Source organism: Sesamum indicum, unplaced genomic scaffold (genome assembly GCF_000512975.1).
Source record: "Sesamum indicum cultivar Zhongzhi No. 13 unplaced genomic scaffold, S_indicum_v1.0 scaffold00127, whole genome shotgun sequence".
Taxonomy (NCBI): domain Eukaryota; kingdom Viridiplantae; phylum Streptophyta; class Magnoliopsida; order Lamiales; family Pedaliaceae; genus Sesamum; species Sesamum indicum.
The window spans coordinates 255,445-272,979 of NW_011628054.1; the positions used below are offsets into that span (position 1 = coordinate 255,445).

Here is a 17,535-nt window from a genome sequence, read left to right on the forward strand (position 1 = left end):
TTATATTATATAATTATTTTTGTTGTTATGGATCATATGTTAAATTAAAACAATCTGAAGTGTATATGTATAATTATATTTATTATTATTTATGATTTATTACATGTTATAAATCATATACTTTATATTTTTGTAGTGATTTTGGTGCTTAAATATCAAGTTTGTATGAATTTGTAAATATTGGAGATTAAAACTATGACAAGTCAATATTAGGAATAATTTACGTTGAAAGAAGAAAAGGATTTTATGTTATAAATTATATTTTTGTATTATTATGCTGAGTGTTTATGTTATAGAATAAATTTTGGTCCCTAATACTTATAAATTATTTAGATGAAGGATTTAATTAGTCATTATAAAAAGTTAAGACAAAAAACAACACAATTGTTATTTATTTATTTATTTATTTTTATCTTATTCGTAATTGTTATTTATAAGAATAGATTCAATTTGATTCTTTAGTTCTTATGTTTGATGGGCAGTGAAAGTGAAATCTTTTCAATAGATTAGACGGAGAGAATTAATTTGTAAGTATGAATTTGTAAACATTAGGTATTAAAACTATAGCCATGAAATATGAAATTAAAAATGAATAAGTGATAAATTGAAAAATGAATTTTAATGGATAAAAACTAAATTATTTGTTTACATTTTAATAGACATAAATTGAAAAATGAATTTTAATTTTAATTGAAGCAACTCGATGTTATAGTCATTATATGATGAGTATTTATGTTGTAGGGTAAATTTTGATTCTTATTATTTATATTTAGTAGAATCGAATATATATCCAACTAATGATTTTGTTATTAGTAGATATTTAATAAGGTCATTATAACAAAGTTAAGACATCAGATTCGCATAACTAAAAATAAATAAATAATCTAATCAAATTATTTATTTTGTATTGGCATAAAATTAATAAAACAATAATTTACTATAGTAGAATGACGCAAAAGTTGGAATTTTCTTCTGTTTTGGCCCTCTCAACATAATTATTTGTCTTCTGTTAAAATATTAAAATCTTAAATATGGATTAGTTAAATAATTAAAATATGCATTCAATATGAAACTAGAATGAACATATTTATATTAGAATCTAGGTGTCAATTTTTAGTTTTTATTTGTAATTGGTATTATCTGTAATTATATTTTCACAAAAAAGTTCGCGTATTTGGACCTCAATCCCCAAATTTTAACTAATAATTATTTATATCTTATATTCACTTTCTACTTATTTATTTATAACCTAATACATTAATTAAAGAATTTAGTTTTTATTATAAAGAGGTGTAATTTTATACATAAAAAAATAACAACTATTATAAGTAATAACAACTACTGTAATGTAGATGCCTAGATTAGTTTAGCATGAAGGAGAATGGTGGCCCAAGACCTCTCACAGCCTAGACCTTAATGAAGGCCCAATAAGTTGTCCGGTCCAATATTAAATAATTTAGTATTTCAATTAAATATATAATTTTATATACAAATTCAATTAAAAAAAGGTCAAAAAGATATGGGATCTTATTATTCATTCTGATAAATATTGCATCGTACCCCCTCTATTTTTTTAGTAATAAAAATTTAGTTATAAATAAAAACTTTTATTTCTAAAACTAAATAATTTTTAATTTAATTTATTACCTCGTAACTATTAATATCAATTAAATATGTAAATTAATATAAAAATTCTATAAAAAATTAATAAAATATTTTAAATATAAATTAATATAAATAATAATAAGAAATATACGGGATCATATAATTCTTTCATAAGTATTACTTTGACACCTCCTATCTTTTGGTATGACAAAAGGTATTCTTTTATAATAATAGCTACAGATATTTTTCAATTTAAAAAGTTAATTAGAAATATATTTTCTGCTTATTCCTCAAGATATATAACCTGAAAAACACATCAATAAAATTCCAATCAAACCAAGGTGTGGCACGTATGTTATCGAATCTCGCTTGTATATAATTATTGTGTTATTGATTATTATTCTTATTATTAATTATATTGATAATTAATAATTTGCTATATATATATTTATACTATTGAATAAGTGATACGCGTCAGATGTGGATGCCTAGGGCAATTTAGCCTAGAATAACATGAGTGCTTGGGATAATCTAGCTCACAGCCTAACTAGACAGCACTAGGAGGATGGTGGCCCAAGACCTCCCACGGCCCAAACCATAATGAAGGCCTAATAAGTTGTTCGGCCGAAGGAATCTTATTATTTACAACAAAGAAAAAGTATTAGATTCAACAAAGAAAAAGTAAAAAAAATATGGAATCTTATTATTTATTCTTATAAATATTATTCATATCTAGTAATAAAAAATTAGTTATAAATAAAAATAAAAAATTAAATCTTTTAGTTCTAGAAATGAATAAATTTTAATTTAATTTATTACCTCGTAACTATTAATATCAATTAAATATGTAATTTAATATAAAGATTTGACAACAAAAATTAATAAAATAATTTAAATATAAATTAATACAAATTATAAAAAAAAAATATACGAGATCATATAATTCATTCATAAGTATTGCTTTGACACCCCCTACCTTTTGGTAATTAAAATTTAGTTATAAATAAAATAAAAATTTGAATTAATTTATATGTTGATAGTTTCTTAATTTAAATTTATGAATTAGTAACTAATTTTATTACAATAATATTTACTTGGTAACTAAAAAATTAATCTTCTAATTCTAAAAATTTAAAATAAATTATACTAATGTGATAATTTTTTAATTTCATTGATATATTAAATAAATAAATTGATATTTCAATTATCAAGAGGTCTAAATTATATACATATTCAACAAAAGACAATGAATAAAATAATTTCAATTTATAAATAATAAAAAAGTATATGGGATCACTAATCATATTATTCATTCCCATAATGCCCCCTCTATCTTTTAAAAATAAAATTTTAATTATAAATAAATATAAAAAAATTTCCTTATAATTTTAAAAATCTTTATTAATATCCAATTTCTAGAATTGTAAATTGTATACAATAAAAAAATAATAAAAAATATACAAGATTATATTATTCATTCTCATAAATTTTCCTTTTCGAATAAAATTTAGTTACAAGTAATAATAACAAATTGACTAATACTAAAAATTTAAAAAAAACTTACAAGTATTAGAATTTTTTAATTTAAATTTATAACATAACAGCTAATGTTATTGATATATTACATAAAAAATTTAATATTTTAAAAATTATTACAGATTCATTAAAGTGAATAAAATAAAGTTATAGAAAAGGTGTAAATTGTATACAATAAAAAAAATATAGAATCATATTATTCATTCTCATAAATTTAGATGAAAATTTAGTAACAAGTAAAAATAACAAATTAATTAATTTCAAAAATTTAAAATAATTTGTACAAGTATGAGAATTTTTTAATTTAAATTTATAACATAACAACTAATATTATTGATATATTAGGTAATAATTTAATATTTTAATTATTAAAAAATGTAAATTATTACAGACTCATTAAAGTTAATAAACATAAAGTTTTAGAAAAATTATATAAGGCCCTCCACTTTTTAGTATTAAAACTTTCTTTCAAAACCAAATATTCAAAATTATCTTTCTTATTCCATATGACTAATTCCTTATAGAATAGATTTGAAATCTCCTTGTAGTGCAATAATTTTTAACTTAAATTTATAATCTAGTAACTAATTTTATTAATATATTAAATAAATAATTTAATATTCTATAAACAAATCCAATAAAATTATAAAAAATATATATAAACTCATTTTATTCATTTATGTAAATAATTACTTTTACACCCTCTCTAAATGAAATTATACAAGTGTGATAAATTTTTTAATGAAATTTATAATCTAGTAACTAATGAATATATTATAAATAATTTAATATATATACGATTCAATAAAAAAGTTAATCAAACAATTAAGTGCAATCATATATTCATTCTCAATGAAAAGCTTTTATGCTAAATAAAAATTAATCCATCAATGAATTAATTTAAGTTTTTATTATATACAGATTCAATAAATTATTTAAAATATAAATAATGCACGGAATATAAATATAATTCATATTATAACCTAGTAAGTAATTTATATTTACATATTACTAATTTAGTATTTTTTAATTATTAAGAAGTGCAATTTCCAAAAAAATTAATATAATTTAAATTAATTATATAAATTATAAAAATGGTATGGGATGATATTATAAATTCCCATAAATATTGCTTTGACCCTCTACCTTTTGGTAATAAAAGTCTATATAGAAAAAAATAATAATCTGCTCCAAAAATATACAAGTGTGAATACATTAACAATAATTCAAAAATAATTTCAGAAGTGTAATAAAAAAATATTGAACAAATATAACTATTATTCAATCCCATAAATATAACAACTCTACATTTTGCTAATAAAAATAAAAAATTAATCTTCTAATTATAAAAATTTAAAATAATTTATAAAAGTGTGATAATTATTTAATTTAAATTTATAACCTTGTATTTAATTTTATAAGATGTGAAAATTATATACAAATTCGGTAAAAAATTAATAAAATAACACAAAAAAATATATATGTTGTTATGGTATGCAATCCCATAAATATAATTTTGACATAGCTTCTACTTTTTGGTAACATAAATTTTTTAATTTAGAAATTGAAAATAATTTATTAAAAAAAAATTAATCTTCTAATTTTAAAAATTAAAAAAATAATTATTCAAGTATGGTAATTTATTAATTTAAATTTATAGCCTAGTTACTAATTTTAATAATATATTCAATAAATAATTTAATATTTTAATTATTGAGAGGTTAAATTCTATATATAGATTTGATAAAAGAAATTAATAAATTAATTTAAATTTAAATTAGTAAATATAAATAAAACCTATGCGTTTATATTATCAATTTCATAAACATTGCTTCAAACACCCCCTGTAGCACCCACTTTGCTACAAGGGCTATATCTACGCTAAACCCCATACTTATAGTAATCCCTGTGTTCATATATATAAATTTGCACATAATCGATTAATCAATATGCATATGTAATCACAACGTCATAATAGGTATTATCAACCCACAACATCATATATACAAATCAAACACCACAGGTAATCCGCCACAGTGAATCTCTACGCCTACGTTCTCTTTATACAATAAAATGTGTTTTGTATTCTAACTGACAAAGATGAGAAAACAGCATACTGGCCCGACCCGCCTGAGTATAGCACGTAAACCTAATCTTCAACAATCAGACACCTCAAAGTTTAGTCCTGAAAGAAAACGTCAACAGAGGGATGAGCTTGCTACTCAGTAAGTAAATAACCAGCCCTATTTATATATGTATATCAAACACAACCCAAACAAGATGAACAGGCAACACGCATGGAATACAATCAATTTAATTCCAACATAATCAACTTTATTACACCACATGACTATCTCATAACAAGACAATCAATCAAACTCCATTTTTCCTAGTTTGCTTACCAGAAGGTGATATTGTATTGTGTTTTTCCACTCAATCTCACCATTATTAAATTTAAGTGAATCCCCTTGACAGCCGGCTCATCAATCTCATTTCGCACATAGCTGTTTCATTTCGCACATAGCATTTTCTTTTCGCACATAGCATTTTCTTTTCGCACATAGCACTTTTCATATCGCCTTATAGGCTTTTCAACACATCAAGGGGTATTCACACCACAATTATATTCAATTTCCACCACCCCCTCATTTCCACATATCACCATTCTTGTAAGCAACTAGTAATGTAAAACAATATATTAATATATTCTCATTTCAGACATCCACAATATATCAAACAACAAACATATATCTCAATGTATTTCCTCATTCTACGTACACAATACCATCAATCGAATCAAATCATCCATCACTCATATACTTTCAGATAAATCCATGTCAGCATGAACCACAAATTCAAATGACAGTAAAATCACAAATAAAGATACATATATAGATAATACTAATTATTTACTTACCTCGACCTTAAAATGTTTCTTTCTACTCAGTCGCTAATTGTCAGTTCTTTTACTTCACCCCCATATCCTATAATGAGTTATACCACATACAATTAATATATCGAGAATATCATAATTTCTTTTAAATATAATATTAAATATTATTCGTACAATTTCTAATAATTCTTCGATATTCCATTTCTATCGAAGTACAAATCTTCGTTTTTCCTCTTTATTAACATACCATTTATTAAATATAATTTTCGAAATATTTCTATGAATTTTCTATCAATTTCTCGCTACTATACAATTTAATTAAATAATAATACAAACAATTGCGTATTTGGTTAATAATTTCGATGGAATTGTATAAATTGACTATAACAATATTCAAATCTAATAAATTTAATAATCTAACTAACCAACGATATCATTTTTATATCCAATTTGATATTTAATTTGACACTCTTCTAAATAGCCAAACTCATAAAATATTCCGGTTAAATAATACATCGCTTAATATAAACTATATTTAATAAAAGAACTAATTAAATAATATTAATAACTTAATTAATCAATAATTTTAAATTAATGAACTCATACCTGTTTCGAAACCCGCAGCTGAATATGCGTATATCCTCTGAAATAAAGTGGCTGTGTGTGCGTTTTCCATATTTGAATATATATATGTTTGTTATATACATATATGTGTTGTATTATTTAAAATGGTGGCTTACCTTCCACAAGATTAGGGGCAGCCCACGTGCTGCCATTTTATTTATATGTTTCTTTTGATTTTAATAATTTTATTTATTTATAAGTTGACCACAAACTTTTCAAATTATGCAATTCAACCCCAATTAGCTTATTTTATAAAGTTTCAATTTAGTCACTAGGACTTTAATATATTCATATTTCAACTCATAATTTAATTCTCAACTAAATTTCTTTAATGATAGGCGATTAGTCCTACAATTATGTATTATAATTTTTGGGGCGTCACACCCCCTCTATTTTGGTATTAAATATTTAGTTATCAATAATAATAAATAGTTAAATTTAATAATTTATACAAATTTGATAAATTTTTAATTATATTTATAAATTTAAATTTGTATAAATTATATAGAAAAATCCACTACCTTTTTTATAATAAAAATTTAGTTATAAATATAAATTAAAATTTAATCCTTCAATTTTAAATTTAAATTAATGAACTAGTGTGATAATGTTTTAAGCCGAAACCTATACCTCTAATTAGATTAGGCTGATGAAGTAGCAAACCTGGGGGTAAACAACAACTGAAGAGCGGACCATACAAAGTAATGTAATATACCTGCCGTTGGTGAATCCAGAAAACAACCAATTGAGATTTATCGCATGGAATATATAACAAAGTAACTAATATTCTTAATATATTAATAAAATTACTTAATATTTTACTTATTAACTGGTGTTAATTATATACATATTGAATTAGAAAATTAACATTTAAATAAATATAAATAATACAAAAATATATAAGATCATATTATTTAATCCCATAAATATTATCTACTTTTTTGTATTTAAAAATTAATCTATTAATTTTAAAAATTTAAAATAATTTATAATTTAAACTTTTATATCCTAGTAACTCATTTTATTATTTAATTATTAAGAGGTGAAAGTTCTATATACAATTTAATATTTTAATTATTAAATGATAATTATTTTTTAATTTAAATAATATTAAGTATAATTTAAATAATATCAAGTAAATAACTTAATATTTTAATTATTAGAAGTGTAATAGTATTAATATCATAATAAATCCTCTCCATTTAATTATTATATACAATTCAATAAAAAAATTTAATAAACTAGTTTAAATTTGAATTAGCAGAATTATAAAAATAAAAAAAAATGATATTACATATTTTTATAAATAATATTTTGACACATCCTCTACCTTTTGATATAAAAAATTATTTATAATTTTTTAATATTTCAATTATTAAGAGGTGTAAATGTGATCATATTATCCATTTCTATTTATTGGTAACTAAACAATTAATGTTCTAAGTCTAAAAATTTACAATAATTTATACTGATATATTAAATAAATAATTTGATATTTCAATTATAAATTATATACAGCCTCAACAAAAAACAATGAATAAAATAATTTAAAATTATAAATAATAAAAAATTATATGATCCATCACATTATTTGTTCCCATAATGCCCCTTATCTTTTGATAATAAAATTTTAATTATAAATAAAAATAAAAAAACCTTGTAATTTTAAAATCTAAAATAATATTCATAAGTTTTTATTTTAATTTATGACCTACACTAATTTTTATTAATATTTTTGTTAAATAATTTAATAGTCAATTACAATTTTGGTTACAAGTAAAACAAATTAATTAATGTTAAAAATGCACAATATGAGAATTTTTTAATTTAAATTTACAATATAACAAATAATATTATTGATATATTAGATAAATAATTTAATAGTTTATTTATTAAGACATGTAAATTATTACAGACTCATTGAAATTAATAAAATAAAGTTCTAGAGGTGCAAATTATATAAAGATCAATAAAAAATGTAAAAAAATAAATTAGTATAAATAATACTTTCTCATAAATATTGTTAGTTACTTGTAGTGTAATAAATTTTTAATTTAAATTTATAATCTAGTAACTAATTTTATTAATATATTAAATGAATAATTTAATATTCTATAAACAATAATTTGAATTTATAAATTTATATTTGTATAAATTATATAAAAAATCCACTACCTTTTGATAATAAAATTAAAGTTTAATCCTTCGTAACCTCATAACTAATTGCCCGTATAATAAAAGTTTTGTTATTAGTTAAAATAATGATAAGTTTTATAACCTATATATTGAATATGATAACTAATAAAAAATCTATAAACAATTAATATCACCAACATTTAAATAAGGTAAATAAAAAAAATAAAAAATAAACATTGAACTAGAAGTAACTTAGAAAATAAACAAAAAATATATATATATATTTTTCAAAAAATTAAGATAGGAAACTTAAATGATTGAGTTAAGTTAGAAGTTGAAGCAATATGTGTCTCATTTAATGTTTTCACTAATAAAAAGCATATTAAAAAATAAACGTTATAAAATTACCAATAAAAAAATTATCAATCAAAAGCGCATCACATAATTTAAGTATTGTGACCAATGGATTGAACTTCGTTGGCTTCTTGTCAATAGGCTGTGCACAAAACGAAATGAATGGTTAGAAATGAACACAAATAAATGAAAAATCAACTTAGTCCTGTTTCTTTCTTAAGGTTGGAGTACGAATGAAAAAGAGCTATAATAGGATGAATGAAAGGGAGCTATAATAGAATATTCTAACTGTGTAAAATAAATCAATGTTCTCACCGTGTAAAGTGAATCCGTGTTGATCGGCGCTGGAAGATTACCCTCCTCAGTTCAGCAACTGTTTTCATTCTCAGCCATGTCTTATTATGTTCCTATAAGGCTGTCATCAGAAAGTGGTAAAATCAGCAACTGTTTTCATTCCCTGTCAAGTCTTATTATGTGGCTACGAGGCCTTATCAAAAAGTGGTACAATCGAGGAACTTCAAGCTAAGTACAAGCACGGAAGAGCATAGTGTATACCACAAGAGGCATCTATTTTTAGACGTCATTCCAACTATGAGAAACAAGGCAAGTCACTTTTTCAGACTCTGCCTTCACTCCAATACTGACTTATCACTGTTTGGAAGAGACTTCCAAGTAGGAATCCACCTTCATCCCTTGAACTCTGGAAGGAGCCACCTAAGACTGCCCCGAAACACAGCCAATGAACTTTCAATTGAAAGAAACAACACAATCAATGCTAGATAAATTTTAACATCTACATAATCATCTTCTGTTGATAAAGAGGAACATTAACAGTTTCATCATTTTACTGTAATCTCATACAATATCTCTTTCTGCATAGAAGTTGAGTAGTTAAGCTTAACTACACCTCAGTGTTTGGGATGAAAACAATATTGGTAAGCCAACTCCCAGATTAACAAAAAAGATTTACTAACCTCAATTTTGGATGGACTGCAAACCAAAAGCTCATACTCAGAATCATTTCCATCCTTTCCACCAGAAACTTCAGAAATGTCATCCATGCTCCCAAAGTCTATAGAATCACAAAGAAAATTAATGCATGCTTTGTCAGCAACATAAATGCGTAATAGATACCCAAATGACAAGATCTTTTCTAGAGCTGCAGAGGTCAAATTCTCTAGGTCACGGAGTGTATCCACGAGCTTCAACTCAAAAATTCATGGCAAAAGAAAATTCCCCACCAAGTAAAAGCCAATAAATCTAAAATTGCTAGTTGGCATGCTTAAACGTAAGCTACCAAACATAGAAACCACAAACTCACTAATGAAGATTTTGCCAACATTTTCATCCCCCTATTCCCTTGTGTTGTTCTCCCTTCAATGTACCAGGGCTTAGGCCATACTTCTCCAAAAGATTGACTCCCTACAAAACCAGAACAAGTAGGATTAAAAATATTTTCACAAGGAAATTCGACTTTAATGATGTCTTGGTTAATGTTATTATAGCAGACAATGTACAAAGACTCAGTTTCTACCAGCAACCGTTCTCGCTAAACTAGGAAAAGCAAATAAAAACAAAGTACTTTAATAGTATAACAAAAGAATAAATGAAAAGGGTAAGCAATTGGTGCCCTCTGGTTCAACATGTTTTAACTAACAGTACTACCTTATATTGTCCTCAAGCAAAAGTCTCAACCTTAGGAATGTCTTGCCACTGCTGCAGTGATCACATGGATCATAGGGGATGCTATAGTCTCAGCACTCATAGAAAGTAGAACATGGACATCGCCAGCAGCAACAGCGTGATAACTCACTTTCTTTGGCTCAGTGCTGAATCAGATGAAGAATCAGATTCATTTTGACCCAGCACACATACTTTGGCACATATATTGAATCTGATCCGCACATATTTGCATATCATTGGCAGATCAGAAGGACCTTGTTTCTTTCTTACCAGACCTGCCAATGATCATATCAAAGTACAAACCATAAGTCACTGCCATATTTTCAACATAAATAGATTAAAAAAAAAAAGAGCACTACAGGTTCTCATGCACTACATCCAACAGTGAATGTTGTTGCACCAGAAAATCACCATCAGCAAACTAGGCATACATAATACTACTATTCTGCAAAAACAGTCCTGGGGTGAACAACTTTGTCAATGATAGTCCTTTCATATTCGGCTTTCCAGACTTAGATGCGTTCTCTGAATGTAATAGCGGATTTTACATCTTAGACTTTTCCATTTCCTTCTCAGCTTTAATGACCTCCTGTAAACCAAATCCAGTAGAGTTAATTTTTGCAGTAGGATCACCTATGGCCTCTAGATGTTGGCATTTTCCAAGTCATGCTTTTTATTTCAATCATTTTGTAACTTAATTGTCCAACACTTCGAGAAACTTCCGTTTTGTCTTACCACTGCTACTGTGATCACATGGGCAACAAGGGAAGCTACAGTCTCAACAGTCAGAGATAGTGGAACATGGGCTTGGCCTGCAGCAATTGCATGATACCTTTGACTTTCTTTGGCTCAGATAAAGAATCATATCGGGTCTTGACCCAACACACATGCTTTGCCACAGAGATCGAATCTGAACCATGTATATTACATGTTTCTTTCTTACCAGACTTGCAAATGATCGCATGAAAGTTCAAATCACAAGTCGTAGCCATATTTTCAACATAAATGGATTTAACAATAAGAACACTAGAATTCTCATACACTACATTCAAAATTGAATGTTGTACCATAAAATCACACGTAAGCAAACTAGGCGTACCTAATACTAATATTCTGCAAATAGAATGTATAATTAGACTTTCTTGCCATTTCCATTTCTAACTATTTTCATATTGTATGCAAAACATGAGTCATTTAATTATTCACACCACAAACTTTGGAGCTCTGAAGTCTCTTGGGATGGTAAATGGTCGCATAGCCAAAACATCATTTTCAACATATGGACGCATATGGACATACATCAGGCTTAGAATATGACAAGTAGAAGAGTAGTTCATGCTCGTTACATGAGTAAACCTGATCCTTACGCTATTGTTTTAGCACTACTGCATTTGCCCACGCAAATTTTCATTGAAATATAAACTTTGAATTAGTAGCCAATATGTTACGAGAAAAGTAATGCCTATAAAATGATAAATTTTCAATAGACCATGAAAAAGAAGGAGAAAATACCTGAACCAAGGTTTCTGTTGGGAGACTTTGGATGTATGATGTGATTGTAGTCATCATCACCAGCACCCCAGTTCTTAAATGTGATGCAACTGGCTAACAATAGATAATGAGCAGCTGCTTCAATAGCAACACAAGCAAAACAAAAGATCCCACAAGTGACACATGAAAATATTTCTTGCTCATGTTCACAAGCTCTCTTTGTTTCAGAATCTACCAACTATGCATAAGGATCCATAGAAGGAACTAACTGCAGATCAGTGAAACTTCATCACAAGCAACACAACATGAAAATTTGAACTCATGATCAGGACTGAACATTCGATTTCTATCCTCGTACATTTATATTTCATTTTCATCTCATTGATTTATTAATATGAAATAAAAAAAATAACTTACATATTGTAAGCATGTAAATGTATATGAAATTAATATCTTTACTAATTATATTAAAAATATTAGTTAGCATATTCTGAACTAAAACCATACACTATAATTAAACAAATTTTTAAATAAAATGAAACTGAAAAGAGAAGATATGAGCAATAAAAGAAAAGAAGTGTAAAGTAGTATTTGATACCTAAAGTCTTCTCTTGATCCCATTGGTGAAATAATTATTAAGAACAAAAATAAAGAGGCAAAAGACGACACACAATATTAATTTTAAGGCATGCTACCTCTGAACTTCACACAAAAATCCACTCACCACCAATAACACAAGAGTTAAATTTCACTGCTATAACTTACAATGTGATGCGTAAAAAACTGTAACCTACCTTACACTCCCACTCCCACTCCCATCCTCCAGGAAAATGGGGTAACTTAACATCATTAAAGTATGCAATAAATTCTTTCTTAATCACTCGAAATAAGCATGCATAAGAGTTTTAAAATATATCTTCTCATATTCCCCCACACCGGAACCATGACTATCCTCAAGCATATCTCAATCCAAATACACGAATTATCCAAGTAGCAATTCTCAAATTTTCTTTCATGTCATTCAAGTATATCCCCTATACTAATATATTGACACAAGCACTTGCAGCACAACATTCAACACACAAGTATCCCATTGACTTCATCAAAATAAAATGAAACAAGTCTCAACACTCTTACAAGGGTATCACTCTAATCACTCATAAAGTGTTTAAGAATTTGGGTTCCACTGAAATCAATACATAGAATGTCATTACCATCGGCTTGCTTGTGAATCAAATATCCTCCACCAACAAAATGAAAATTAATACATGAATCAAAGGGTCTTTTCATGGGTTGTAATGGAGTTTAGGACAGGGTGTGGCAAAAGATAGGCTAAATTGTGGCTTATGAACTTAAAAGAGTGATAGGAGTGATGCCGACCTAGTTGCTTATCCTTCCAACCTCACTGCCGTTTAACTCGATTCAAATGATTTGAACCTCTAACACCTCCAATTTTTCCTTTTGCTGTTTCTGTTTCTCTCTTTTTTTTTCTGAATCTTTTCTTCTTTCCTTTCTTTTTTTTTCTTTTTCTTCTCTTTATTCTTTCTGTTTCATCATTTGCTTTTCATTCCTCGTCCAATTTCTTTGTTTCTCTTTTTCTTCTCAATCTTTTTTCTTTCCTTTCCTTTTTTCTTCTTTTTCCTTTTCTCTTTATTCTTTCTGTTTCATCATTTGTTTTTCATTTTCTCGTCCCATTTTTTTTCTTTTCTTTTCTTCGGGACTAGCAGTGCATCGCTTGTATGAAACCTCATTTCATTCACTCATTTTCATGTCAATTTACAAACAACGAAGCCAACACTACCCTCTTGAATGGGTTCAAAATCAATTCAGGACATAATCAAGAAGGGGATGATTAAGCTTATAACGTGGTTTAACCAACAAAGGAAAAGCCAAGGCTCAAATGAGTTTTGCTATGGGTGAATTCAAGGTAGGCTCTTTTGAGGTCAATGGGGTATTCCTAAGTGCCCCTATCACTTTCATGCAACAATCTTACAAGAATGTGAACTCAAAATGTATTACACAAGCAAGTTCTAGAATGGACACACTAAGTTTGATGCCCTCAATCAAAAGAAATGTAGGAGCACTATTTAGATGAAAGTGCTTTGGCCCAAAATCTCACATAGGCTTCTGTGCTGATTATTGAACATTGCTTATTTGATACGGTCAATGGAACACACTTCACACAATTTTATTTTTTTTAATATGCCACTAGTGCTAGTTTCTCCTACTTATCTCGATTTATACAAAAAATTCCTATTAATCTAAGGGATAAGACAAGACAACAATCAGAAAATTCAAGTGCTACGACAGGATAATTCGCATATTTTTCTAAAGACACTAACTTCCTTCACAAGTTTACGTGATCATTAAAAATTGCCAACCCCCAAAGAATAATTTTCAGTCTCCACACATCCACATTCCAACAAATTAATTCCCTGACTAATCTACGACTATTGTCACAAACAATATTGGGCTCCAATCTCTTGTTAAAGGTTGTCACGCTAATTTGAGAGATATCTCAATGATGTAGCCTAAATTTCAGAGGTAAAGGTGGTTAAAACTCAAGCACGTGACCAGCCGATATATTTGTATCTCATTGCTCTCAAAATTGATTCTTTGCTCTAAAGATATGTATAATGATTATCATTTCATGTGCATTTTCACATGTCTCTATATTACTTACTGTCTAGGGGTTATTAATGTTCCAACTATTTTACAAATCCCTGAAAATAAGGTACGACATGGTTGATCATAACTAACAGCAGCAATCAAGAAAAGCAAGTTTTTTGCATAAACACGGCCTCTATGAAATACCTTATTTCCAAACATAGCTGTAAACCTCTCATCTTTTAGAACTTCACTCGTGAGACCTTTGTTTTTCTTTGATGTTTTCTGAACATCTGCATCATCACCTCCCTTATTCTCATTCTGCTCTTCCTCCTCCTCAAGAAGTCGGGCTGCCAGAGCCCGATTAACTTTCAGCAGCTTCCTCTTAATCTGCAAGATGAAAGATAAATAAAATCGAACTCTCAACATTTGATAGGAAGAATGATGTGAGTTCCAATATTTAAGGAGTCATAAGGCAGTTGAAATTACATAAATATATACATATATGTATATACACAAAATCTGTACTACGTCATAAACTTTATTCAAGTTAAAGTGCAGCGTACAATGGAGAGAGTGCTTATAGTAAGTTTATCGATTTTGATCAATAAATAAATCATCTAGCATTACCATCTTGTTCTTCTCAAGGTAATCAATCCTACCAAAGTACTTATCAGAAAAAAATTAGCAGTAACAGTAAACCAATCAACCAACAATTCCCCCCTCAAGTTCCATGTAACAGTCAATTTCTTTTCCTTTTTTCTTGCCCTTTCCTCTCTACTGCTCTGGCTTTTCAAACCCTAAATTTCTTTTCCTTTTTTCTTGCCCTTTCCTCTCTACTGCTCTGGCTTTTCAAACCCTAAATAAAAGAAATAAGAAAATGGAGGAGTGGAAACATGTGGGTATGGATGGGGTTTGATGGTAGGAGGCGAACAATAGTTTTTACGGTTTTTACGAGTGGGGTTTTCTTTCTTGGATTTTTGTGGCTCATCCACCTCCAGCCCGCTTCTCCTCGGTGTGTTGATTGATGAAAGAAACACATCTTCGCTTCCATCAACCGGAGTAATAAACCCTCCGCCACTGGTACTGAACCCTAACCCCTCTGTTGGTTTTTTCTCTCTGTTTTTGAGGGGTTTTTAGAAAAACCTTCTTTTGCCATTTATCCTTCACTTCGAAAAATCTGCAGATATGACATGATATTAAAGACTTGATTAGGTAAATGTGCATTCTGAACTTGTTTTTATGTGATGATTTCTGCATGCACAAAGAACGAAATTTTTTTCTTGCTGTCCAAATGAAAACATGTGTCTCACCTAGGAGCTTGTACTTTCTTCTTGGATTTGGCCTTTATGTTTTCATGGTCATCTTCTCACAAATCACTCGCTGATGATGCATCAGCAGGACCAATAGCCTTTTCATCCTCTTCTTCAACAACTTCAAAATGCTCCTCCAGCAAAGATGCCTTTTCTTGTTGTTGATGGCATTGGGTGCAAAGCTAGGTGTTTGTTTGAGAATTCATCAATCTTAAAGTCATGCAAGTGGTGTCAAGAAATGATACATAATTTGGTTGTTGTTTGGACGTAAACAAATTCCAATACATAGGTTGTCAGGACGATTCCAACAGTGACGCCATCATCATTAATGAATCTTTCTACACTCATTTATCAAACAAAATCCACCCAATACATTCGTGTACTATTCAAAAGGTTGTCACGCTAATTTGAGAGATATCCCAATGATGAAGCCTAAATTTCGGAGGATAAAGGTGGTTAATACTCAAGCCCGTGACCAGCCGAGATATCTGTATCTCATTGCTGTCAAAATTGATTTTTTTGCGCTAAAGATATATATAATGATTATCATTTCTTGTGCATTTTGACATGTCTCTATATTACTTACAGTCCGGAGGTTATTAAAGTTCCAACTATTTCACAAATCCCTGGGAACAAGGTACTACATGGTTGATCATAACTAACAGCAACAATCAAGAAAAGCAAGTTTTTTGGATAAACAGAACCTCTATGAAATACCTTGTTTTCAAACATAGCTGTAAACCTCTCATCCTTGAGAACATCACTCGTGAGACCTTTCTTTTTCTTTGATGTTTTCTGAACATCTGCATCATCACCTCCTTAAATCTTATTCAGCTCTTCCTCCTCCTCAAGAAATCGGGCTGCCAGAGCCCGATTAACTTTCGGCAGCTTCCTCTTAATTTGTAAGATGAAAGATAAAAGAAATTGAATTCTGAACACTTGATAGGAAGAATGATATGAGTTCCAATATTAAATATGAGTCATAAGGCAGTTGAATTTACATAAATATATACATATATGTATATAAACAAAATCTTTACTACGTCATAAACTTTATTCAAGTTAAAGTGCAGACAACAGAGAGAGTGCTTATAGTAAGTTTATTGATTTTGATAAATAACTAAATCTTCTAGCATTACCATCTTGTTCTTCTCAAGGTAATCAATCCTACCAAAGTAATTATCAGAAAAAAATTAGCAGTAACTGTAAACCAAGCACCCAGCAGTAAATTTCTTTTCCTTTTTTCATGCCCTTTCCTCTCTACTGCTTTGGCTTTTCAAACCCTAAATAAAA

The 17,535-nt window shown here is 27.8% G+C and overlaps 2 long non-coding RNA genes across 2 annotated transcripts; both read right to left on the reverse strand.

Annotated features, from left to right (window-relative positions):
* Positions 1-9,139: 9,139 nt before the first annotated feature.
* LOC105179186 lies at positions 9,140-12,614 on the reverse strand. The gene is made up of 7 exons (XR_849229.2): positions 12,344-12,614; positions 10,814-11,106; positions 10,470-10,570; positions 10,123-10,220; positions 9,704-9,868; positions 9,464-9,563; positions 9,140-9,290 (listed from the first exon to the last, which is right to left on the reverse strand). It is a non-coding gene; the product is annotated as an uncharacterized LOC105179186 (long non-coding RNA).
* Positions 12,615-16,044: 3,430 nt separating this feature from the next.
* On the reverse strand, positions 16,045-17,520 carry LOC105179187. Its single transcript, XR_849230.2, has 2 exons — positions 16,243-17,520; positions 16,045-16,109 (listed from the first exon to the last, which is right to left on the reverse strand). It is a non-coding gene; the product is annotated as an uncharacterized LOC105179187 (long non-coding RNA).
* Between the last annotated feature and the right edge of the window lie 15 nt (positions 17,521-17,535).